The 26,917-nt window shown below is 36.8% G+C and overlaps 1 long non-coding RNA gene across 1 annotated transcript; it reads left to right on the top strand.

The window, feature by feature from the left end:
• Window positions 1–2,798: 2,798 nt before the first annotated feature.
• Window positions 2,799–3,694, top strand: LOC126953482 (uncharacterized). The gene is made up of 2 exons (XR_007725231.1): window positions 2,799–2,964; window positions 3,304–3,694. It is a non-coding gene; the product is annotated as an uncharacterized LOC126953482 (long non-coding RNA).
• Window positions 3,695–26,917: the final 23,223 nt, after the last annotated feature.

The following is a 26,917-nucleotide window of genomic DNA, read 5'->3' as shown; positions in this document are numbered from 1 at the left end:
AATGATGTATCTCTTCCCAACTTTGCTTCCAAGAACTTCATGTTGATAGCTTGAAATGAGCCATGTGGAAGTATTTACACCAAGAAAATTGTCAAACAATACGAATCAGTCATATTTTCCCCAGAGAGCCAGTTTTAAATCTTTACCAGCATACCACTTTACAAATATCATCTTTGGGACTGCATCACAGCTGGCTGATAAAAACTAGAAATGACAGTGGTAGACAGACACAGAGAGATAAGTTCAGATGTACAATTCCTAATTCCTGACAGATTATTTACCTGATGATTAAAAAAATAGGTCTAAGAAATTGTTACTTGCATCTTCAGAGACTGGCTTTGAAACAGCCACATCTACAATCTGCACCTCCTGCTTTTCCAGTAGCAATGACAAAGATTGATGGGATAAACAACAGAAGGCCAAAAGAGCCATGCCCCAGGGAATTCCCTGGAGAAGAGCTTGACATTTTGAGTCAGTGTTTACTGACTTCCACCCAATGATACACCAGCTAATATAAAAATGCAATTGAAGAGTACGTCGTTTTTCCTCAGCATTCAAGGAGCAGGTATAGAGAGATAATGTATAAGCAGGACAGTGGAGAAATGATTCTTTAGGGAACAAAGCTTATATATTGCAAGTAAAAAATTCTGTGCCTCTGTAATAAATTTGTCTCCAACCATCAAGGAAGGCTTCAGGTTGGGCGTAAGATAGCTCTCATGTAGGTAAAAACAAATGAGGCTTGCTTTCTCCTTCCAGGTTTCCTGAAGCTAACCTTTTTCCTTCCTTTTGGCATGCCCTCTCCACAAATAGAGTTGGTAAAAAGTATCTGTTACAATGACCTGGGCTTTACCATCCATGGCAAATCTCTCTAAATTATAGGCCTTTCCTCATGGAGACCATTTACTGTGGGCATAATACAAGGCTGTGTTCAACCATGCCACTCTTTGAACTAGCTGCACCATGTTATTACCACACTAAACTGGAGTGGCCAGTTTTTCTATAAATAAATATTCTCCTTGCTGGGCAGATGAAAATCCTTAGTAGAAGTTCCTACATTATTGATTTGCTGGTTCCTAGCTTCTCTGCTGGGAATGTCTTTTGAGTTGTTTTGAAAAGAGAAGTCTTGTAAACACTTGACTGTTGCTGGACTCAAGAAAAATCCGATTAGCAGGGAATCAACAACATTATTACTCAGCTGGGTTCCCTGTAATTCCTCTATCTCTGGGCCAGGTGGGTGGATGGGAGTGAAGAGGTTTCAAAGAGATTGAGTGTTCTTCCTGGATTCCATTTGTTTCTTTGCAACAGTCCTTTAATTTTTGTGGTGTTGGAAATGAAGCTAATAATGACAATTTGAACACAACTAGCTTCCTCTCTCTGAAGTATAACAAAGCAGAGATTGTTGGCTTTGACAAGACAAAAGTGGTTAGATGTTTAATCAGTCACTCTTTGAGACTCCTCATCTCCCACAGAATATAAAGTCCAGGAACTCACTAGGAATTGGATAGCTCTTCACACAGCCTCCTAACACCATAAATACATTTTATCTTCAGGGCAGTGGTTTTGTTATTGCTGTTTGTCTTGTTTTCCTTTTTTATAAAACACTATAAAGAGATATGTGTATTTGAGATATTAAAAGGCAGGATCTCTTGTAAAAGCCTCAGATGCTATCTGAATTCCTTCACTGACATCTCTTGGGTTTCTGCAGCTATATCCTCTGGCCCTGGCAACAACTTCCTGGCCAGGAGACCCTGGTCACAAACCTGTGCCACCAGAGTCAAATGAGCTCTGTGGATTACAGCTGAGTTCTCATCTTTCACACTCGTTCTGATGTTGGTGTCTTATAAACTGGCTATCTCACACACCTCTATGCTATTACCTGAATTCTCAGTCTGTTCACTCTTGCTTTAGAGCTTTTGACTGCATATGCTTCCCTAAGCCAGACTTCTTATGGTTGAGTTCCTGCTACCTCATAGCACCCTCTATTCCTGGTAGGGTCTACCTGCCTTACCAGGCAGCATGTGGCCACTGATGGCTACATCTTCTGCCATGTGCCCAACTGTTTGGCCTTTTACCCATTATAGCCTGATTCTCAGCCCTGCTACACATATGACTCACAAGAGAGCTTTTAAGAAATACTTATGCCGGGGCCCCACCCCTAAGAATTCAGAATCAGTTGGTCTCATGTGATACTGATATTTTTAAATGAAACGTTCTTGCTATGATCTGAGCTATTTAGGGTGTTATCTCATAACACCCCTAAAATTCATATATTGAAGCCCTAACCCCCAGTGCCTCAGAATGTGACTGTATTTGGAGATAGCATATTTAAAGAGGTAATTAAGTTAGAATGATATTATTAGGGTAGACCCTAATCTGACTGATGTCCTTCTAAGAAGAGGAAATTAGGACACAGAGATAGACACATAGAAGAAATGTCATGTGAAGACAGTGAGAAGACTGCTCTCTATAAACCAAGCAGAGAGGCTTCAGAAGAAACCCACCCTGTGAACACTTTAATCTCAGACTCCTATTCTTAAGAACTGTGAGAAAATAATTTTCATTTAAGCTTCCCAGTCTATGGTATTTGTCATGGCCACCCTAGAAAACTAATATAGTCCTTAAATAGATTCAGTAAGTAGCCAGGAGTGGAGACCACTAATCTAGTGGTTCTCAACCATCAAGTCACTTGGAGGGTTTGTTAAAGCACACATTATTGGATCCTACCCTCAAGGGGTCTGGCTCAATGTGTATCCTGGCCTGACAATTTGCATTTCTATCACGTTCCCAGTGATGATGACATAGCTGGTTCTAGGACCATATTTGCAAATCACTGCACTAACTTATGTGTTGTAGTTGGTTTTTGAGTCTCCAGCTTCCCCTCTCAACTCCCAGTCACTTTATGGAACACCCTCAGTGCCCAGGGGTCTCTATATGATTGGTCCTGGTTCTCCCTGGGCTGGCTTGGTAAACTACTCTTGATTCATACAAATACTTCCTTAGAAACATGGAAAATTTTTAGTGAAAAAAACATATCTGGGAAGAGTTACGATCACAATAATCCTGTATATGTGTTTGTGAATTTATGTATCTTTCCATAAAGAGTTTCTGGCAACTACTAAAACTTGGATGAACTGGGTCACTGCACATCTGAAGATCTGAATAAGTGTTTAAATCTTAATATATTAATATTAAATGCATTTTATAGTTTCTGTGGGATTAATACTAGGTATTAATTTTTTTCTCGATTTATTAACATTTGCTTTGAAGAGTCAATAATAATAATAATGCTGTTTCATATTGCAGAGACTTTGCAGTATGCCAATAAGAGGATGTATATGAGACCCTTACTCATGTACTTTTCTCTTGTGAAGCTAATCACACTGGACTTTTAAGCCCGTTCTTCCTGACTTCCAGTCTTTGACTCTGAATTAGTTGAGGCATGAGAACTCCACCGCAGGAAGGTCCTGCCCCTTGTTTGCTCCTAAAGGTTCCTTTGAAGTTCAACTTGACCAACCCACCATTGCAGGCACTCCAGAGGACAAGACAGCCTTGCTGTGTCCAGTCCACTTCAGTTTGCAAATTTCTTGTTGGTCACTTTTATGCCCCCACTGAATAGGACAGTGTGAAGCATGGATTAAGTACGCAATAAATGGTTGTTGAATAAATCAGAAAATTAAATGCATTCTGCACAGAATATGCTGTTTCTCACCTTTGTGCCTTTGTGTGTGTTCTTCCTTCTCCTGGGCTGCTTGACCCTATTCTTTACCTAACTTGGACTTCAAGATTTAGGTGAAAAAGTTGTTATGAACAGAGCTTAGGCCCTAGCAGAGTCCATAACTGTGCTCTTTCTCCCATTTGCTTTGAAATTCAGTGGCCATTGATTTAGTAATCCTATCAATAAGATAGGATCCTATCAATAAGATCAACCTTTAGAGAGCCCTGTGTAAAGTGAAGTCATTTGGGTAATCTCATTTCATCTTCACAAGCGTTACCTGGTGGTGGCGGCGGGGTTGGGGGGGAAGCTTTTAAACACTACACTTCTGAGCCCCACCTAAAACTGTTAAATCAGAACATCCAGAGTTGAGTGCTGTAAATTATCATCTTATAAATGTCTTTGTGATTTCAATGTGCAGCCAAGATTGAGAATCACTGAGTCAGAGGGTCCACATCTATGGCACCAAACATCAAACCTAAGTCTTCTTTTGATGAAATAAGCTTTGCAACCTGAAAGAGATTTAAACAGAGTTTGGAAAGTTCTCTTCCAATCTTGGTCTCTCGGCTCCGTTTTCATTTTTGTTTCATTTCCACTCCTCCAGGTTTCGGCTCTTCTCCACAGCTTGGAACCCAGTTCCTCCACCTGCTTCCTAGACTAAAACAATTTCAGTTCCCTCTTACTTCCTCCTATTCACTTCCCCAATTACCATGAGCTCTGCAAAACAGAAATAAAAACTATTCTCCAATCAGCTCTTGGGATATCTCATTCCATCCCAACACTAGCATTTTAACTACCTTTTCAAAGAAAGTAAGTCACTTGAGAGAAAGGCTTGGCATGTCTTTTTAATCTTTGGTTACAATCATTCAACAAATGCAAGCCCATTACTTTCTCAGCGATAAGTCTGGAGGCATAGATGATGTAGGGATTTGTAAATTGGGTTAAATACTTTGTAGTTTCCTTATTGGGGGCCCTTGAAACGTTCTATACTGGGGAGATACAGGTTCAGAGAAGCATTTGCAAAAGATCACAAGGGCTGCAAATAAATTCAAGGAGACTAAGAATTAGGAGACTATTGGAGACAAAGATTGGAGTTGTTAAGAAACAAATGGGAAAATATTTTAGAGATAGCATCTATAAGGCAGCTTAAGATGATACAATACCCCATTCTCTGTGTTGTTGTATTCCGTGAGGGAATTAGATGTCACTGTACAGGGGACTTCCAGATTTTAAAATGTGTTATGAAATAAGAATATTTTAATATCTTCTTAGCGAGTACAATTTATCACTTCTCAGCCTTGCTTTCCTTTTAAAATTAAACATAAACTTGGCTCTTAAGCAAAGAATGGGAGTAGGGAGCCAACGATAATTAAATATAAACTGGGTTTCTCCCTTTGATCAACACTAGTTTCTGATGTAAGTGTTCTTTTTTTTTTTTTTTTTGCAAACACAGAAAATGTTTTATATCCAATAAACAGTTAGAGGTTTTAAGTCAGCTGGAAGTAAAAATAAAAAAAAATTAATATTAATATGTCTCATCTTTTTCTTTACTCTGTTGCTTTGTGCATATCTCTGCATATGTTCATTATAATTTGAGATCTTAAAAGTTGTTAAATCAATTGACACCTGAAAGTTACAATGTAGTGAAACTTCTAGAGGCTGTACACCACATTTCATGCATAGATTACTGCTCAGGGTCCACTAAACTTCCCGGCATTCAGTGACTTTTCCAGTGAAATCTTAGAGGAGTTCGTGGAGAGCCCTGTGTAGCCATTTTTAGGTTGACCATGTTACAATATGCCTAGCACAGTCCTAATTTATGCCTGTAACCCTGGCCTAGTTTTAACCTTGCTCCTGTCATTTTCAAAAGTGTCCTGATGTAGACTATGACTCATTTGATTATCCTAGCTGTGAAGGATAGAACAAATGCTTGTATTGTGAATGGGCCAGGATTCTCTAAAAAAAGACAGTTCACTTTTCCTTTCCTTCATCACTCTCTGAGTAACTGAGCTGTGTGAGGCAGGATCATGGGCTACAGAGAGTTGGATTTGGGAATGGCCAAAGGAAAGGAAATTGGGGTAGCAGGAGAAGATTAGGGTTCTAAGACTAGATTTCTCAAATCTCATAATACATGACAGGAGTTATAAGAGAGCAAGTGAAGTTTACCATTAATAATATACCAGTGGATCTGGGCAAAAATATTGAAACAGGACATTCATTTGTGCTGAGAACCAATCTTAATATCTCACTGGCAAACTGAGTTAGTAACTGCCTCAAATTCCAGCATATCAATGATAAAAATCAGGTCAGACATGGTGGCTCATGTCTGTAATTCCGTAACTTTGGAAAGCTGAGGCAGGAGGATCACTTGAGGCCAGGAGTTGGAGAGCAGCCTGGGCAACATAGCGAGACCCTGCCTCTAAAAGAAAATTAGCAGAGCATGGCGGTGTGCACTATGTCTCAGCTATTCAAGAAGTTGAGGTGGGAGGATCACTTGAGCCCAGAAATTTTAAGGGGTCAATGACATTTCTGAAGGTGAGAAGTCCAGGGGACAGGAAAGCCAAGTTGGGTGGAAACCTAAGCAGGCAGGCAGCATAGGGAGAGGAAGGAACCGGCCTCAGCATCAGTGAGCTGGCTTTTATTCTCATGCCTTATCCTCTGTAGCTAATGACTCCAGCAATCTTGAACAAGTGGTCTAACCTCTCCGTGCCTTGATTTTCTGATCTGGGAAATGAGAATAATCAAGCTTTATTTCACTATACCACTAACAGAGATACTGTTTTACTTCATAACTGGAAATCTTATTTCAGTATTTTTTTTTCTAGCCAGAAGCTTCTGAAAGAGAAGGAGCAAATCTGTATCCCTCAATTATTTATGGAGCATTTTCTTAGACTAGGTCACCCCTGGCTAGACTGAAACCTACTACTGCTTGTCAAAAAGAAACTTCGAAATTGTGTTGTATATATTTTTGCCTTAAAATCCATTTTGATTCAGATGACATATGTATACACTTATACAAATAATGACATTATTTTATTTTTATTTTATTTTTAGAGATGGGGGTCTCACTCTAAAAATTTTTATTTTATTTTTAGAGATAGGGCTTGGAGTGCAGTGTTGCGATCATAGCTTACTGCAGCTTCAAACTCCTGGGCTCAACTGATATTCCCACCTCAGCTTCCTGAGTAGCTTTGACTCCAGGTACACAGCACCATGTCCAGCTATATTTTGTTTGTTTGTTTGTTTGTTTTTTGAGACAGGGTCTCACTATATTGCCCAGGCTGCTTTCCAACTCCTGGCCTCGAGTGATCCTCCCACCTCAGCCTCCCAAAGTGCTGGGATTATAGGCATGAGCCACCATGCCTTAGTTGGTTTTGACTTTTGTGGCTTCACAGATTCATCTATAAGAGAAGAAAAGAATCCTATTGAACCCTTGAAAACAGAAATCTAGATTCATTTTTTGTTACATAAACACAGACTTAACATTTGAGGAACTAACTAGTCTCAAATGCTAGAAGTCAGCGATACAAGAAAAATGTTGTTTATGTTAAAAAGGAAAGCATAACGAGTTTCTGAAATCAGTCTGATAAAAGATGTCAATACTGATATCCCAAAATTGGAGAATTTTTAGAAATGCAAAGTAAGTAAATATTCTTTTTTTTTTGTTGTTGTTGAGACAGAGTCTTGCTTTGTCACCCAGCCTGGAGTGCAGTGGCCGGATCTCAGCTCACTGCAAGCTCCACCTCCCGGGTTCACGCCATTCTCCTGCCTCAGCCTCCTGAGTAGCTGGGACTACAGGCGCCCGCCACCTCGCCCGGCTAGGTTTTTGTATTTTTTAGTAGAGACGGGGTTTCACCGTGTTAGCCAGGATGGTCTCGATCTCCTGACCTTGTGATCCGCCCGTCTTGGCCTCCCAAAGTGCTGGGATTACAGGCTTGAGCCACCGCGCCCGGCCCTGTAAATATTCTTTTTAACTCCATTTTCTAAGGCAGTAGATCTTTTTACTCCTCTCCCAACTCATACTCCACAATATAGTGTCTTACGAACAAGAGCCTTGCTTCTCAAATGGGGTTCTAAAATTGTCCAGCAGCATGGATATTAACCGCGAGCTTGTTAGAAACACAGACTCTCAGACCTTTCTCCAGAGCTACTGGATCAGAACCCACATTTTCACAACTCTCCTAGTGGTTTTCATGCACAGTCAAGTTTGAGGAGTACTGCACTGGAGAACATTTGGCTAGAAATAGAAGAGATCATGAAAACAACCTTGTCAAATAGAGAAGTAAGTGAAATTAAACTGCCTTGTGCTTGCCACTAAAAGGAGAAATTGTATTAATCCTCTGAGGGTCTGTTTCTTTTTCTCCTGTGTATGCACTGATACCCATTTCCATCTGTCTTTACCACTTGCTTATAGTATCTTTCTCTTTTATATTATATATGATGCTTACATGTAATTATGCTTAAACTGTATAATTGCTATCACTTTGCAAAATTTCAAACTTCCTCTAATATTACTTCACTCTGAAGCCTAGGATATGCTGTGTTTACACAGCCTCTATCTGTTTCCTTTTCTCTGAGACTCCTTCCCCCATTAAAGCAGACATAATACAAAATAGAAGAATGGTTTGGCTTGGGAATGTACTGATTCTGGGAGTGCAGCCATGGAGCAGCGCCAGCCAGAATTGGATGAATGATACGAGGGGTACAGTGAGACCTGGGATCTTCATTATCAAAATGAGGGGCATATTTTAGTTATGGGTAACACAAAATTTTGCTGTGGTATAAACCATAGCTGATGAGAATGTTTGTTTTAATCTGCTTTGAGGGCTGAAATATGGCATTCTTTTGGTTGTTAGCGCTTTCCGGAAGAACCATAAATGGAAGGAGAGGCTTAGAAATTTCTTTCTTTTCTACTGCATTTCCAATGATACATTGTAAAGCTTCTTCCCCATTAAAATTCAAATAAAGGATATAAACCCATCCTGATTAACACAAAAGAGATGAAATAATACAGTTATAGAGTGGAAAGAACAAAAGCTTTAGAATCAGACTTACTGGAGTTGGCGTCTCATATCTGTCACTTTACAAACTGTAAACTGGATCAAATTCTTGACCTCTCTGAGCCTCATATTTCTCATCTGTGAAATGGAGATTGTGATCCTTACTTTGAAGAATTGTTTTAGAGAATAAAAATAAATGTATTGGAGACGTAGGAATAGAAATTGATATTTAATCACTCAACTAATATTCATTATCTTCCTTTCTTCCTATTCTGAATCAGTGGGCAGGATTATTTTAATATGACTAGCTAAATAACCACTGAGAGAGAGTCATTGCTGTGATTGAAAGCCAAATTGGTAAATGTGATCCGCACACAGAAATGTTATATACGGATGCATGAGTATTGTTTGTGTGGGTTACACTGCCGTGCTGAGGGAATAGGGCTGATTAATTTGAATAAACGTTAAGATTGGTATGGTTCTACAATTATTCTGCAGTCTCCAAAAGGAAAGAAAGAACCATAGAAATCCTCAAATGTTTTCCAATGTTTAGGCGGGACCCTTCCTTTATACTGTTTCACTTTTGAAGACTATGCAGAAAGTATTTTTAAAAGGAAAACATTACTGAAATGCATACATGAATATAACTTTTCTATAAAAGTCATTGTTGTCTCATATATTGAGGCGTAAGTTTAACATTTAACTACTTATTGTGCCAGAGTACTGAGTTAGGTGTTAAGGATACGTGAGTCAACAAAAAAGACAGTTAATAAATAAATATAATTGCAAATGTTGGTAAAGTACCAAAGAAGAAAAAGGATATTATCACAATGTAGTTCCTGCCTATAACCTTAGTCTTCCTATCTGGAAAAAAGCAGTCCTTTTTTGCCCCTTTTTCTCTTTACACAAGTTTAGCTTGGTTTCATATATCTCTCATACTTTGTAAAAATACAGCTTTTAAGGCATATTTTTCTTGGTGTTTGGGATTAAATTTCATTCAGCTTCAGATTCCTTAATTCTACTAAATCTCTTTTTAATTTTTCTTCTATAACCTGATTCTAAGTGCAAATTTGCATTATATGGGATTTTTTTTTTATAGGAAAAGAGAAACTGAGACTAAATTCTAGCTACTTTATCCTTGTCTACAATAGGTCTACTAAATTGTTCATGTTCAGAAAATGAGAGAGCAGAACCATAATCCAGGGACAAAGAAGATTTTGTTTGTCAGTTTACAGCTGGGCTGGCCCCATTAGCAGGCAGTTTGTTTAACCAAGGTAAATAGGATTTCAGCTGGATCCTGAAGTGAGCATATGTAGATGGGAGAAAACACTGTGGTAGATGATGACTCAAATTGTCAATGCCTCTCTATATCCATACCCTTTGACTTCCCAGACTCCCATTAAGAGGTGGAAGTGATTTTACTACCTCTGAATCTGAGCTGTATTTGTGACTTGTTTCCGTCAACAATTAGGAGGAAGTGAGTTTTACACCACTTCTAAGCCCAGGCTTCAAGAGACCTTGTGTTAATCTTGCCCATAGCTATGAAAATGAGCTAAGGTATCCTGTTGGTAGATGGATACGTGTGGCTCAGCTACCTCTATCACCCCAGACAACAACCTGACTGTTGCCAGACATATGAGCAAAGCCATCCTAAACCAGCTAGTTGATTGTGAATGTGTGAGTAAACCCAGTCAAACCTGGGTCAGATGAGCAGGACTACATAGCTGAGCTGAACCATAAATTCAGAGCAATAAAAAAAATTCTCAGTTTTAAACTTCTGATTTTGAGGTGATTTGTTTTGCAGCAATAACTGATTATAAATATTTGCTACTTGAACAATTCCATGGTTTCCTAAGGTGATGTCTATTTTTCCTTTTCATCATCTTATTTTTGTATGAATTCCACCCTTAGCAAAATTATTTTATCCTTTGGTTGGTAAGAAAATCAGACGGCAGAAGTGTGCAGTGAATGTTTCATAATAAAACTTTTAGGAAAAAAGCATGTGTATGTGTACATATCTGTATATGTATGTATGCATATATATACACATTTGTTATACATTTTACATATAAAGTTTATAAATGTAATATAGTAAAGTATAATAAAACAAATTTATAAATAGTAAAATATGTAATACCCTTTTGTAAATTCCACATATCAATTGATTCTAACAATATACTTTTGTCATTTTTTTTAGAACTCCTGTATGCATAACCAACTTATGGTTGCAGTGCTACCATGATTTCACAAATGGTTAGATCCCAATCTGCTACCTCTTTTCCCAATAAGTTTGTTTCCATTAAATCCTATACATGATTTATTGTTGAACTATTGCTAACCCTTGTGCAAAGTTATGTTCATTAAATTGAAATCTCTTTCGGCTTTAATATTAGGCACAACACACTGTTAAGTTTAATTGGCATTATTAACATTTTCTCCATCATTTTCTTTAGTCTAAACGATCAACAGAACACTAAACCAAGTCCTGATTTGTAGTGTTGGCTCCTTTCTTTTGTGAAGCATTGCCATCATGACCATTTTCAAGCTACTAGGTTGATGTCACTGAACACAGAGTGGGGAAGAGAAGCACAGTAGTACACCATCATATAGTATTTCTGCCATGCTGATACAATAGAGGTAAATACCCTCAAAAGCATAAGTGTTATAAAATATAGTAAAATAATTAAAAAGTGAAGAGTTTTGGGTGCTTGTAACCCTTATTTTTAATATAATTTATTGAATTATAAGTTCATATAATTTTTAATGATGGCCATGTTCGACAACTGACTTGTTAAATTTCTAAAAGTGTTAAAATGACAATCTGGGATGGGTGATTAAAAAAAAAAAAATAACAGTCAAATGAGCTGGCCTTAGCCTACCCCTGCTGAAGGACATTGGAAACACCCAGTGGTTCTAATTATAATGATAACTCCCATGCGTCGAATGCTCACTAAATCCCAGATACTGTTCTAAGTACTTTAGTGAGGTGATCTGGAGGAGTTGATAGGGAAGATGGAAATCGAGATGACATGAGCTTACATACAAAAGCGATATTCAGTGTTGATGGTGGAACAGTGGTGTGGAAACACCTTGGTGATACCAAGATTTCAATGTTTAGAAACTGAGTGTGGAACAGAATCTGTAACCTCCTCCAGAGAGTTCCCAAAGGAAATAATATCAATGGCAACAAATTTGACCTTTAATTGGAAGCAGTTTCAGAATTCTAGATAGATGGATTTAATGGCAACAATATGGCTGGAAGATAAATTACGGACTCATCTGGAAGCTGAGTTTGCATCACAAGTAATGTTTTTACTTCATACATGTTTTGGGTCAATAAAAATAGTGAGTTTGTAATGTAGTTTATGTTCCTGCTGCTTGAGTTTGAGAAAGGATCAACCTTCTAGAGATTATTATACTATTACATTGGTGTAGCTATAGGATCACTGATAGAAATGCCAGGGGCCAACCACCCATCTCCATCAACCACTTGCTGTTACTGGAATGAAAGTATGATTGCCTTCATCATTGTAGGTGTGTGATAAGACTAAGAAAACAGTGTCAGTGACATAAACTGATGACCACTTGAGGTGTCTCCTTTCCCTTTTCATAGTCTTGATTTCCTGTGACTGAATCTTCCCAAAGTCTTTTGTGAAGCCAAAAGTTACCCAAGGCAGTACAACGGGCATACATTAGCATCTATAAAATTGGCCTCTTGAATCGTTTTCAGGTTCATTGCCTCATCTTCTTTTAGTCTCATTTTCTTTCTCAATAATACTTTCATCTGGTGATGGAAAAACAAAATGATGACAAAGATGCTCAGGAAACTCCAGAACACCTGACACTATGATTCATTCCCAAGTTTTAAATTGGTTTTTTTTTTTTTTTTTGAGTGGCCTCAGGGGGCATGATTAGCCACAAGTGAGAGATACCAATGAGTGTTGCCTAGTGTGGGAAAATGTGTTAGCATATTACATTTAAAAACTATTCAGATTAATTTATGTATCACTGTTATGTGTGACTAAAATAGGACTCAATGGTGGGTTGTAGGAAATTTGAAAGATTAATCAACATACAATTTTTGAGCTCCTACCACAGGAAGGACATTTAGGTAAGTGTTGTGATGAATAAAAAGCTATGTAACACCATTTTACCTACTTTTAGAAATGTTGCAGATTAGGGAGAAAAGATGTGATTATGTGAAAAATCAGAAATAATAAAAATGAAAAAATAATAAGTAGCACAGAATAATTATTGTTGAGGAATTGAAGAGATGACTATGGATTGGGGCTTGGGAATGATATCATTGAGAAGGCGAGAGCTGAGAAGTGCTTTGAAGAATGAATGGGAATTTCATAAGATTAGATAAACGAGCAGGGTATGGGTTATGTGTACATAAAGTACACAAAGAGAATTTGGCACCAGGGTGAATGTAAGAAAATTTGAACTTTATCCTGTAGGCAATGGGCAGCCATTGAAAAGTTAATGTCTAGAAATATGGACGTCATAGCTAATGCAGATAAGGCCAGCAGTAGAGTGACTGACAGTGTTTCCATGAAGATACTCTTGCAGAATATTCTGAATTTGATGTTTGGCTCTCCCATTTATTAGTTGAATAACCTTTATCAAGTTACTCACATTTCTATACCTCAGTTTCTCACTCCAACAAAAAGTACATAATGGTAACATTTTTCTCATCATAGCTTTGTGACAAGTAAGTGAAATATATAGGCAAAACGCTGAGCACAGTGCCTGGACCAGAGAGTTATAATAAAAATAATGATCATCATGGTTGGCAGTAAATGTTTGGATCACGTGATGGGAATGGTAATAAAACTGAATGGGAGGAAAAATGAAGAATGGACAAGATGAGTCCAGATGTAGGAAGCCAAAGAGAAGGTGGTATAACAATGGACTCTGTTTAGAGCCTGAGAAAGCATATGATACCACTAAGGTTCATGGAAACTATGTCAAGCAAGAGAGAGGCAAGTGATTTTTCTAGTGTGTTCATTGTCTCTTGGAAAGGCCTTGTGTTGTCCCCTAAATCAGGTCAGACACAGGCAAGGTCACATATAAATCTTGAAGACTACATTGGGGTGAGGCAAGTGGTGTGGGGAGTACTCGGCAGTGGCAAAATGTCAGAGAGCTGGGGTGACGGAGATCCCCTCATAGGCATCCTGGTCAGTCCTGGAAAGTGAGGGATGTGGTGCCAGTACAAAGGCAACAGAATGATTTAGGCTACAAACAAAGTGTTATGGATGCCAAGCAGTAGCCGAGCCTTCACGGACAAGTAGAAGTAAAGTTTTAATGAAAGATGCTTTTCCAGGGGAACTAGAAAATTGGAACTCAAGGGAATAAGGTAAAGGAAGATTGTGCATTGAAAGATGTGATGGAATGATGAGTAAGGAGTGAGAAAGAGAAATAAGATAGAAAAACAGATACTAGAATTAAGCATTAAAATAGGAACCGACTCACTGGGAGAAAGCATGAATCTAGAGTTGGAACTGGAATAGAACACAGAGCAAGACCAGCCATTGTAAAGTAAAGGCTTCTCTTTTCCCTTTTAAAAATTGTGTTAGTTTTATTAAATGTTCCATATATCTGAAAATATTTACAAAATATGCAGAAGGTATAAGAACAGCAACCAGGTATAAGAAAATCATCCAGATTTTATGAAGTGTACAGTTTACTTAATTGACAAGACTTTATTTAAAGAAAAGAAGACAAAATCGTGAATACAAAATGGGTTATAAGACTGTATGTTTCTCTAGAGTTAGAAAATAAATTACAAACCTTAAAAAAAAGAGTTACTAGAAACTTTATAAAATCTCAAAAAATATAATTTTAATTTAGTTATTTATTTTTGCTTTATTTTTAGTTGCATAATGGGGGAAAGGTGCAGAGTCTCATATCCCTTTGATGGTTAGAAGTTATAACTAAAGAATTTGCTGTAGCCCTGAATATGATTTTCTGAGACCCAGTTGTGAAGAGAAAAATGACTGAAGAGAAAATGGCAGAAAGTATAGCCCCCACGAGACTACTTCACATAATACCTTATATCTGTGTCAATTAAGCAGAATAATGTGGGGTTCTGAGATTTAACCTGAACAGTGCATTGTTTGTGCCTGGAAATCCACGCTGCACTGTATAGGGTTACTCATGTCATGCATATGTACTTGCCAGTTGTGCTGGAGTGTGATGATATACACTGTAGGTAGGAAGCATAGGCAGGGGAGTACAGGAAGGAGGGAAAAATTGAGGCATAATTTTTGGGGAGTCTTTGATGATACAATCCTCCTTCATGTATGTTCTAGATAGATGGTAGTGAAAATTGAAGCATATTTTGCAACAAGAATGTATTTATGCATATTTATGCAATTTAAAATGATACATAACTTTGGTGGAGGGAGAAAATGATGTGAATTTGTATGTTCTCATACGAAAATGTGTCTGCCTTTTAAATTTTTATCTTTTCTATTTTTAATTTTTTAAAAATCAAAATCAAAACCAAAATGAGATACCATCTCACACCAGTTAGAATGGCAATCATTAAAAAATCAGGAAACAACAGGTGCTGGAGAGGATGTGGAGAAATAGGAACACTTTTACACTGTTGGTGGGACTGTAAACTAGTTCAACCATTGTGGAAAATAGTGTGGCGATTCATCAAGGATCTAGAACTAGAAATACCATTTGACCCAGCCATCCCATTACTGAGGATATACCCAAAGGATTATAAGTCATGCTGCTATAAAGACACATGCATGCGTATGTTTATTGTAGCACTATTCACAATAGCAAAGACTTGGAATTAACCCAAATGTCCATCAATGACAGACTGGATTAAGAAAATGTGGCACATATACACCATGGAATACTATGCAGCCGTAAAAAAGGATGAGTTTGTGTCCTTTGTAGGGACATGGATGCAGCTGGAAACCATCATTCTCAGCAAACTATGGCAAGAACAGAAAACCAAACACCGCATGTTCTCACTCATAGGTGGGAATTGAACAATGAGATCACTTGGACACAGGAAGGGGAACATCACCCACCAGGTCCTATTGTGGGGAGGAGGTGTGGGGAGGGATAGCATTAGGAGATATACCTAATGTAAATGATGAGTTCATGGGTGCAGCACACCAACATGGCACATGTATGCATATGTAACAAACCTGCACATTGTGCACATGTACCCTAGAACTTAAAGTATTATAAAAAATAATAAAAAAAAAAAACTAGATTACAGAACAAGGTGAATAGAAAAGACTTTAATTTGCATTAAAAGAAATACCCACACAACCACCTACCCACCCAGACACCAAACACACACACACACACACACACACACACACACACACACACACAGACACATACAGATGCCTCATAAAAACATGTGAAATAACACACATTAAACCATTTTTTAATAGCTGTTAAACCACAGGACCAGAGAAATGAGATTGGTATTGGGGAATGAGAAAGTTTTTACTTAATCTAACTCTTTTATTTTTTACTTTGTACAAGGAGTATCTATTTTAGTGAAATGAAATTTAAAGACATGAGCCAGAGATAGAGCAGTGACTGAGACTGATTGAGCTACAAAAACTCAAGTTTTTCCGAGCCATAGTCAGTTATCCGTATTCTGTGTCTTAGTCTGTTCAGGCTGCTATAACAAACAACATAGACTGAGTGGTTTACAAACAACAGAAATTTATTTCTCACAGTTCTAGTGGCTGGGAAGCCTAAGATTAAGGTACCAACAGATCAGTGTCTAATGAAGGTTGTTTGCTAGATGGCTAATCTTTTTGCTGTAGGCTCATATAGCCAAAGGAACAAGGCAACTCTGATAATGACACTAATCCCATTCAGGAGGCCCTGCCCTCATGGCCTAATCACCCCAAAAGCCTAAGCTCCTAACACCATTACACTGGGGATTAGACTTCAACATATGGCATTTGTGGGGACACAAACATTCAGGTCAAAGTAGTCTATAGTTTTGCTAGTCACTTTTAGTCAGCCCTGAAAACTGACATGTGCACGTGGGTTCTACAGTTTCAAATTACAAGAATGCGAAGTGTTGCATGGTACTCAAAATTTTATTGTGGGGGTACACAAAAGCCAGCCCCCCTGGGTTATTAGAAAAAGAAAATAGACTATTGCATATACGAAAGATTTTAAAATGAAAAGGGCTATGAAAAATAGATGGCTTCGTTACTATTGCTTTAATAATTACTGTCCTCTATAAGTAAGTGTTATGTTCTATTTAAAGTCTTGAAACATTTTAATTTTATAGAAGCATATACAACCTTTTTCTTCTGCAAAATTTTTGCTAAATATCTTTTTCATTTAGTTTTCTCTAATAGCTTTGTGCTTAGAAACCATATGGCATTATAAGACAATAGAATCCATGTCCTTAGCTAAAGCATACTTTAAACAAAATGGTATGGCCTATCCTTTACCAACAATTCCAGTGTTAGATGAAGAAACCATATATACATATTTCTATGGTTTGGAAACGGTTTGTTTGGTCCTTTCAAGTTTCATGTTGAAATCTGATCCCCAGTGGTGGAGACAGGGCCTGGTGGGAGGTGTTTGGATCATGTTGGGGGGTGGTGGAGTGGATTTCTCACGAATGGCTTGGTATCATTCTCTGGAGAGAGAGTGAGTTCTTATTCTTAGTTCTTAGTTCTTAGAACTGATTGTTGGAAAAAACCTGACACTTTCTCCTCTTGTTCTTCCTCTCTTCACCATGTGATCTGCAACCACCAGCTCCCCTTTGCTTCCATCAAGGGTGGAAGCAGCCTGAGTCCCTTGCTAGAAGCAGATGCCAGCACTCTGATTCTTGTACAGCTTGCAAAATCATGAGCCAAAAAAATACTGATTTTTTATAAATTACCCACCCTCGAGTAATCCTATATAGCAACACAATGGACTGAGACACACTCATATAGATAGATGTCAATATTTAAGAAAGAGCTTATTTATAAATTTGACTATAAACAATATAAGCATATAATAGGTAAGTTGGAAAATATTAGCATAAATAAGAAAACATTTCTCAAGTTTATCAATTATATAAGCTCTTAACTAATAGTTCAGTGTATCTCTTTTTAGTCTTTAAATGTTTTTGCTTACACATGCACACACACATCACACACACTTTTTCTTTTCAAAAGTGAAGACATACTCTTGCCATCATTATATATCCTTTTTTCCTTATTCTGAGCATTTTCTTATAAAGTTAAGTATTTGTAAAATATGTTTAATGATTATATAATATCTCATCATATGGCTGTATTAAAATATAATTTATTCCCATATTGTATTAGTCAGGGTCCTATTAGAAAATAGGTGACCCACCCAAATGGTACAACCAACAGGACTTTATAAAAGGATAATTCATAGATGTATGGGCATGGTCAGGGATACCAAAAGGCAATGATAAAGCACTGGGAGTCATTATCATCCAAGCTTGAGAGGGAGTGGGGTAGAATGGTTATCAGAATCCTCAGAGAGGTATAGCTGTCAGAGTAGATCTCTGGTACAAGCTTGGCAGGGAGGGAACAAGGGAAATAAACACCCCAATTTCTCTCTGCTTCTGCCTTCCAATCTCCTGATGCTGCTTCTCCTTGGTCAAATTCAGTTTGTCAAATTCAGTCAGAGTGCAAAGAAATCTTTGACATAGAGCCCACAGAGGTCAGCCATCCTTGGAAGAGAGTTAAATGAAGAGGGTGTGGAGTATATCTGGACTAGGAAATAACCATCACACTTTTTAAAAGGTATTTCCCCTCTACATTTTCACTATTGTATAAATAAGATTGTGAGAAATGCTATTGCACAAAAAACTTACTATCTAATTCTCATTAGATAGTAAGTTTAATTACAATATTAGGTAAGTATCTTGAATGAATGAACAATCAGCCTGCTCTGTTGATCATGAGATACAATGGAAAAATAAACCTGCTTCAAGCATCCCATGAATGATTAAAATCATGTCATCTAATGAAGAATCAATAGTCCTTGTTTTGCTCCATAGCTGACATTAATAAGGCCCACAGGGTAGGAATTTTGATTTCCTATCTAGGAAGCCATTCCATACAGCCACACCCAAATGGCATTTTATATCAGTTAGCAAAATGAAGCAAAGTCACAGACTACTGACCTCAAGCTATTTCTGCTGCCCAAAGAAAATCAGAGTTAAAAATACAAGTCAAGACTTCTAGGAGGACAAAAGAAAGAACCCAGGATTTTATGTTCATACTTTATTCTGTTATTTTTCTTAAAAAGAACTCAGTATGAAAGGAAACTCAATCGTAAAACCGTTTAATCTTTATAGCATAGGTCTTTAAAGCATGGTTGGATTTGGCCCTGACAATAGCTTACAAACAGTAACTCAATACACTCTTAGAAACGAGCAAGATAAAATTATGCCTCTGTCATTCACTTGTCATAGAAGGTTGACTATTCAACAAATCCTGTGCTGTTATCTGAGGTGCTACTTACATGAATTTATATGACCTCTGCTGAAAAGTCTTTTGACAAAGATATATTAAATTACCTATTTTCTTTATGAGAGCAAAAGTTATTTTTAAGTGTAAATAAGAGAATGTTGTTTCTCCTCTTAATCCATCAAAATAGCAGGGTATGATGGAGAATTTCCTAACTAAGGATGTGAGAACATGGCAGCATGAAAGTTTTACATCCATCCCAATACAGGGCTAGGGTTTGAGAAACATTGGGAAACTTTTATCTTTTACTTCTTTGACTTACTCAAAGAAACTCTTAAGTAGGCTGGGGTGGGTCTCTGGTTGTTGTTGTTGTTTTCTCTGTGTGTGAGTGTGTGTCTGCTATTGAGCTATAGGAGTTCCTTACTATTGGATGTTAGACATTTTTTAGATATATGGATTGCAAATATTTTATCTCTGTAGGTAGCCTTTTCATTTTGTTGATCGTTTCCTTTGTTGTGCAGAAGCATTTTAGTCTGATAGAATTCCACTTATCTATTTTTGCTTTTGTTTCATGTATTCTTGGTGTTATATCAAAAAATAATTATTGCCAAAGCCTACCTCAAGAAGCTTTTCCCCTCTTTTCTTCTATGAGTTTTATGGGTTGAGGTCTTCTGTTTGAGTCTTTAATCCATGTTGTGTTGATTTTGTATAGAGAATAAGATAAGAGTTCAATCCCATTCTTTTGCCTGTGGCTATCTAGTTTTCAGAACACCATTTGTTGAAGAGACTGTCTTTTTCTTATTGCATATTCTTAGCATACTTATCAAAGACCAGTTGCGTGGCAGCATTAAGTACAGCATAAAACCCTTTTTGGAAAAATAAATCTCAGTTGACTAAATATGTGTAAATTTATTTCTTGATTTTTATTCTGTGTCATTGGTTTATATGTCTGTTTTTATGCCAGTACCATATTACTGCAGCTTTGTAATATAATTGGAAATCAGGATGTGTGATGCATCCAGCTTTGTTCTTCTTGCTCAAAATTGCTTTGGCTATTCAGCATCTTTTCTGGTTCTATGTGCATTTTTAGGGTTGTTTTTTCTATTTTTGTAAAAAGTTTCCTTGGGATTTGATAGGGATTACATTGAATCTGTAGGTCACTTTAAGTAGTATGGACATGTTAACAGTATTAATTCTACAGCTCAGTAGCAAGAAACCCACAAATAATCCTGAATAGACATTTCTCCAAAGAACACATACAATGGCCAAAAAGTATATAAAAAAGTGCTTAGCATCACTAATCACTAGGGAAATGCAAGTTAAAACCACAATGAGGTGTCATTTCCCATGTATTAGGATGGCTATTATCCAAAAAACAAAAGATTACAAGTGTTGGTGGGGATGTGGAGAAAAGGGAAGCCTTATACACAGTTAGTAGGAATGTTAATTGTGCAGCAACTGTGAAAAACAGTAAGGAGTTCCTCAAAAAATTAAAAATAGAACCACCATATGACTAAACAATCCAACTTTTCAGTATATATCCAAAGGATATGAAATCACTATGTCAAAGAGATATCTGCACTTCCATGTTCACTGCATTATTATTCACAATAGCCCAGTTATGGAATCAACCTGAGTCCATACATGGATGAATTGATAAAGAAAATATAACATGTATATACAATGCAATAGTATTCATCCTTTATTAAAAGGAAATTCTGCCATAAGTGACATAGATGAAACTGGAGGAAATGATGCTGAGTGAAACAAGAGAGGAACAGAAAGACAGATACCACACAATCTCACCTACATGTGCAATCTATCAAACTTATAGAAGCAGAAAGTAGAATGGTAGCTGCCTAGGCTGGGGACAGGGGGAAATGTGAAAGTGTTGGTCAAAGGCAACGAAGTTTAAGTTATGCAAGATGAATAAGTCTTAGATATGTACTATACAGCATGGTGCCTGTAACCATAGCTGTATTGTATAATTAAAATTATGCTAGAAATGCTGACCTTATTTTAAGTGTTCTTCTTGCACATAAGACTAATAAATAGAGCAAGAAGAAACTTTTAGAGGTGATGGATATGTTTATAGCATTGATTGTAGTGATGGTTTTCAAACTCATTAAGTCATAACATTTAATACATTAAATATGCACAGCTATTGGTATTCAATCATACTTCAGTAAAGTGTGTTTTTATTTTAAATAGGGTATATAGAAAGGAATGTTTCCAACAGGATCATTTTGTATCTTGTGCCTCAAAAAAATCCATACAATCATAGCACAGCATAGAAACCTGGTAATTTGATTCTCTTCTTTTGATATTAGGCGCTGCCATGACAAAGAAAACCCACAACAATATTCACCACCAATATTCAATTTACATAACAAATCTTTCATAATATCCACAGTTAAAGAATCAGAGAGATTGACTTTATATGGAAAAATCTCACTTCTTTTTTCGTTCTATACTAAAAGTGAATCTTAGCTTTAGTTTAATTCAGTAAATATTATTATTGAGAACTTTACAATGTGTTAAATGTTTTATGTATTTTTAATATTTTTACCTTCATTTTATATGCTCAGGGAAGTTAAGGACTGCATTCACCAAAGTGGAAGTGGTGGAGGAAGTGTTTTATACCCTTTCACTCTTTTGCAGCTAGGGAGGATTTATGAATTTGAGTTCAATGAAATTAACTGAACAAACATCATTGACTATAAACTATGCTGGAATAGTGTTTTTTACATTCAATGTAAATGGCAAATATTCAGATATACTAAGATATAAATTACATAGTCCTTGTCTTCAATAACCTTAAAATCTAGTAGAGTGATAAGATAAAAGCTGAATTTTATAAGTCTCTTGCAAGAGGAATGAGGTACTTTAAAAGAGAGAGAGAGAGAAACAATAAGAGAGAGAGAGAGATCAAATGAAAATTGGAATGGGAAAATGGGCCAAATCATAGGAAAAGCTTCAAGTAAATGAGACCATTTCATAAAAATTTGGAAGGTAACAGTCATATTTTAAAAAAATGTTATTTTAAAATAGTTCTATACTCATGAGAAGTTGCAAATGAGTACAGAGTTCTCATATACCCTTCACCCAGCTTCCCCAGTGGTAACATCTTACATAATCACAGTGCATTTTAATCAGCCCAGGAAATTAACATTGGTACAATACTGTTAACTGAGCTGCAGACCTCATTAGGATTTTACCAGTTTTTATGTGCATTCATTTGTGTGTGTGTGTGTGTGTGTAGTTGTACAAAATTTTGTCACATGCATAGATTCATGTAAACATCACCACAATCAGCACATATAACAGTTCTGTCACCACAAAGAAACTCCTTTGTGTTACCCCTTAACAGTAACACTCTTCTACCCAATTCTAACCCCTGATCTCTTCTCCACCTTTATACTTTTGTCATTTCAAGAATGTCATATAAATAGAATCAAATAATATGCAAGCTTCTGTGATTGGCTTTTTCATTTAGGATAACACCATGATGACCCATCTAAGTAGTTGTACCTACTAACAGTTCATTGTTTTAAAATGCTGAATGGTATTCCATTGTATGGGTAAATCATAGTTTGTTCATCTATTCACCTGTTGAAAGGAATCTGGCATGTTTTCAGTACTTGGCGATTACAGAAAAAGCTGCTATGAATGTATACAGGTTTTTGTATATAAATGTGTTTTTATTTCTCTAGGACAAACACACCCAAGAGTGTAATTCCTGGGACATAGGGGAAGTGCATGTATAGAGGTGACATTTTAATAAATTTGCAGTTCTTAACCAATGTAAACATCCTTATATATCCATTATTTGTGAGTTTTCACAATTTTTTTTAAATAATAAGAATTAGAGTTGCTATGACAAGGCTATAGGCATATTTTAAATGTCCTAATACCTATTTTGTTCTCAAGAAGTCATGCTAATGTCTACTCTTTCCCACCATAATTATACGAGCAAGTCCATTCTCTAATTGCTCAATAGTGATGAATACCTTTTTAATTGTTGCTAATCTGAAAATCCAAAATTGGTGTCTTGTTTTAACTTGCATTTTGATTTCTTATAAGTAGAGCATTTCTATGGAGTATTTGCATTTCTTCATAAATTTTCTATGTATGCCTTTTGCCCACGTTTGTATGCAGATTTAAAAATTTTTCTTACTGATTTGTTTATGTGTGTTTGTGTGTGTGCATGTGTGTGTGAGTGTGTGTAAAGGAAAATAATATAGTACCATGTATGCTGCAAATATTTTTAAAATTTATGCTTTGCCTTTTAACCTTTATAAAAAGTGCTTTTTGCCATAAATATATTTCAATTATCCTACAGGCAAATCTAACATCTTTTTTTCCCCCTTAATATATGTAAGTACTAATGACATATAATTTCTGCTAATTATATGTAAATCAGCTATGAAGCATCCCTTCTTTCTCTATTCTCTGAAATAATTTAAGTAACATTAGAGTTACTTATTCAGGAAATATTTGGGGGGAAAATTCTACTCATACATCCAACTGGGTAGGGTACCTAGGACAAAGAGAGAGTACTTCTTTGGTATCTCTCTTCATTTCTTATAGTATGATTGTTTCTTAGAACTTCCAATCTCTTCTTTAGCCCATTTTGCTGTTTTGGCTCTACACATTTCCTTAGAAAATAATCCATTTTCCTTAAGATTGTCAAAGTTATTGCCATAGAACTGCACAAAGCACTACTTATGATTTAGTGATTTACATTATTCATGAGAACAATTAGAACCACGAATTAATGTTTTTCTTATTTGAGTGTTATGCAAATAAAAATCAAAAGAAAATGCTCTTTCCTTAAATTTAGTGAAAATTTTCTTTTTTCTCCCTTTTCCACATTTTCCTCCAAAGAGGGAACATTTAACTCACATCCATTTCCACACTTTTTTTTTTCTTAATAATAATTTCTTTCACATCCTCTTTTCTCTACTTCCCTTTAATCTGAATTAAGTTTAGCCTTTTTTCCTTCTCTCCTTCTTCGAAAAACAACTATGACTTGGAAAGGATTAAATTTAACATATTCCCCAATGCTTCAGTTAATGTACTCCTCCCAGCCTGAGTAGAATCATAATTCCCATGAAGATGGTATGCGATTTCCAAGAACTCTACAGTCTGGCTCAATAAGAACTTTTCAGACTGCCACATGTGTCAGGAGTAGCCTTGCTTACCAAACAGAAGCCAAGTGGGGTAAGATTACTCATAAGAAATATATTTCTGTGGATGAAATTCTGTCTTATAACTTCAATTACACTTAGCTAAAGAAATATGGACAGAAACAAGTAACTTGAATTAAAAGATGAAAATATGGTTCCATGCTAATGTACAAAAGTTGTACTCATGAAGAGAACCTCACACTCCAGGAAAGTACTTGGTTATTTCTTATGATAAATTATCATAAATCTTGACACTCGACTACTTTTCAAATTGGGGACTTTAGGGTACCAGGAAAATAAATTTAGCTCAAGTCATGTTAAGAAAAAATGTTTATCGAAGGAGGTAGCTGGTAGCAGAACTAGAAAACCACCAGGGCTGAAGTAGGAGGATAACTTTTTGCATACATTGTTTTCACGTGCTCCCTATAAAGGTCACGCCTTAGTAAGCCACCCAATTCCCTCCAACATTGCCTCTGCTGCTTCTCCACCCAAGCAATGCATGATGTGATTGATCCCTAACAACAAAAGCTCGCAGTCAAACTACATAACCTCTAAAATAGGGATGGCCTCATCGTTGCTGTCTGCAACCCCACAGTAATGGGGTCACTCATTTCAACATTGTTTAGGGGAAGGATGCTTTGTATCTGGTGATTAGCTTAGGTAGGGACAAGCAAAGCAAAATTAGAAATTGTAATAAAAAACACAGAATGAATAGTTTTATTTAATCTATGTTGCACTTTATTCTTTTTAAATCTTAGTAGCTGACAAATAGTTCTTTTTCATCCCTCCCTCAGCTTTCAGTGCCAATTAAAGAAAACATCCCAGGATTTGTATTATTGTGCTCTAATTATAGTTGAGGGTACAGTGGCATGTGATTGTGGTATAATAACTAAAGCCCTGGAGTGCCTTTTATTCCATTAAAAATGACCTTAGCCTTGGATCACAGAGCTTTGCATTGATTTGTCTTTTTGTGGTTTCCTCTCCACAGGTCTGCTTCCTCAACCAGGGTGATGCATTGAATTGTGACACATGGGGGTCAGTGAAATTAACTATCTTTCCCATGAGAAATAATTTATCATTCAGCACTGGCTATTAATGTGCCTCTGCTGCAAGTAAATGAAGACATACAAAGTGTATGGAAACTGAGGAGCAGATTAACACTGCATAAATATCCTTTAATGTTTATGATGGGGACAATAATTTTCTCATCTTTAAATGGGAGGGATTTGGGCTGCAGAAAAAGATGCTGATAGATTTGATTGCTGTAAAAAAACGGCTGTAATTTTTTTCTATAGAAGCTATACCTGTTTGGGTCTAATTTGAATTTTGTTTTCTGCCTGTTTCAATGAGGCGTTTTAAAACTTATGATGACTATTGGATCTGATTGTGTCTGTGGAAAGACTTCCTAGCCTTCTTTAGAACTTAGGAGGTGCCTCTGTTCTCAGCATAGGCAATATTAATCTCAGCTCACATTGTGTCTGGATGGGATTTCTGTTTGAGAAACAAGAACTGGAATGGACAAGGTGAGCTTTAATTATTCAAATTCATCTAAAAAGTATCTCCTGAAAGCTTATTGAAAGCCAGATATTGTGCTGGACAGTGTGCGAGGGATACAAAATTCATGAGAAAGCCAGTGATTCTCACTTATCCATCTTAGAAAGTGTATTTGAACCCAAGGGGGCATGTACCAAAGTGTTCACTGATATATTGTTAAAAATAGTGAAAATTCAGAAATGACCTACATGCCCATCATTAAGAGACTGGCAAAACCAATTCTGAGATATTCATACAACGGAAAACCATCCATCATTTGTAAAGAGAGAGGTAGATCCACAAGTGGAAAGGTCTCCAAGACATGACGTTAGAGAAAAAATAACGATATAAAGTGATGCATCCAGTATGATACTCTATGTAAATGCACAACACACACAAACACACAGTCACACAAATACACACACACACAGACTCTCTCTCTCTCTCTATTATTTATTTTCTCCATAATCACTGTGATGCATAGCAATGACCCTGGAACAATACCCTCTGACCTAGGTCCTCCCACTGCACAGTGGCAGGAAGTGTTATTCACACGGGTGATGGGTTGTTTAGTGACAGTCTGGCAGCCACAGCTGATGGCCCCACACCAATATGATGACTCTTGTTAACTTGGGGCTGTGAAGGGGACAACGATTAAAAATAGTTGTCAAAGGGAGTTTTAACTATTAGCTTCAATGATATAATTTGCAAAGGAGATTATATTAATGAATTAAATGTGTATCAACTATTAATTTTAAAATGAGTAATATGTAATTCCTGCATTCTTGGTGCTAACAGTGCAGAGGAGAAACAGGTACATACTCAAATAATTCTGATGTAAAACACATAGTGTGGCTGGTACTAGCCTTGATAACCATGTATGATGGCAACATGAAGGAGAGGAGTCTGTATTTCTGCTTCTTGGATGAGGAGAGATTTATTGTAAATCTCCGTAGTGAAAGGAAGACTTTCTATTGTGCGGGATTCTGGTCTACACATTAAGCAAGGCTAGGCAGCTGTGATGTTATCACTAGC

The sequence above is a fragment of the Macaca thibetana genome, chromosome 4, assembly GCF_024542745.1.
Source record: "Macaca thibetana thibetana isolate TM-01 chromosome 4, ASM2454274v1, whole genome shotgun sequence".
Taxonomy (NCBI): Eukaryota; Metazoa; Chordata; class Mammalia; order Primates; family Cercopithecidae; genus Macaca; species Macaca thibetana.
This window is presented reverse-complemented; position numbering and strand designations above follow the sequence as displayed.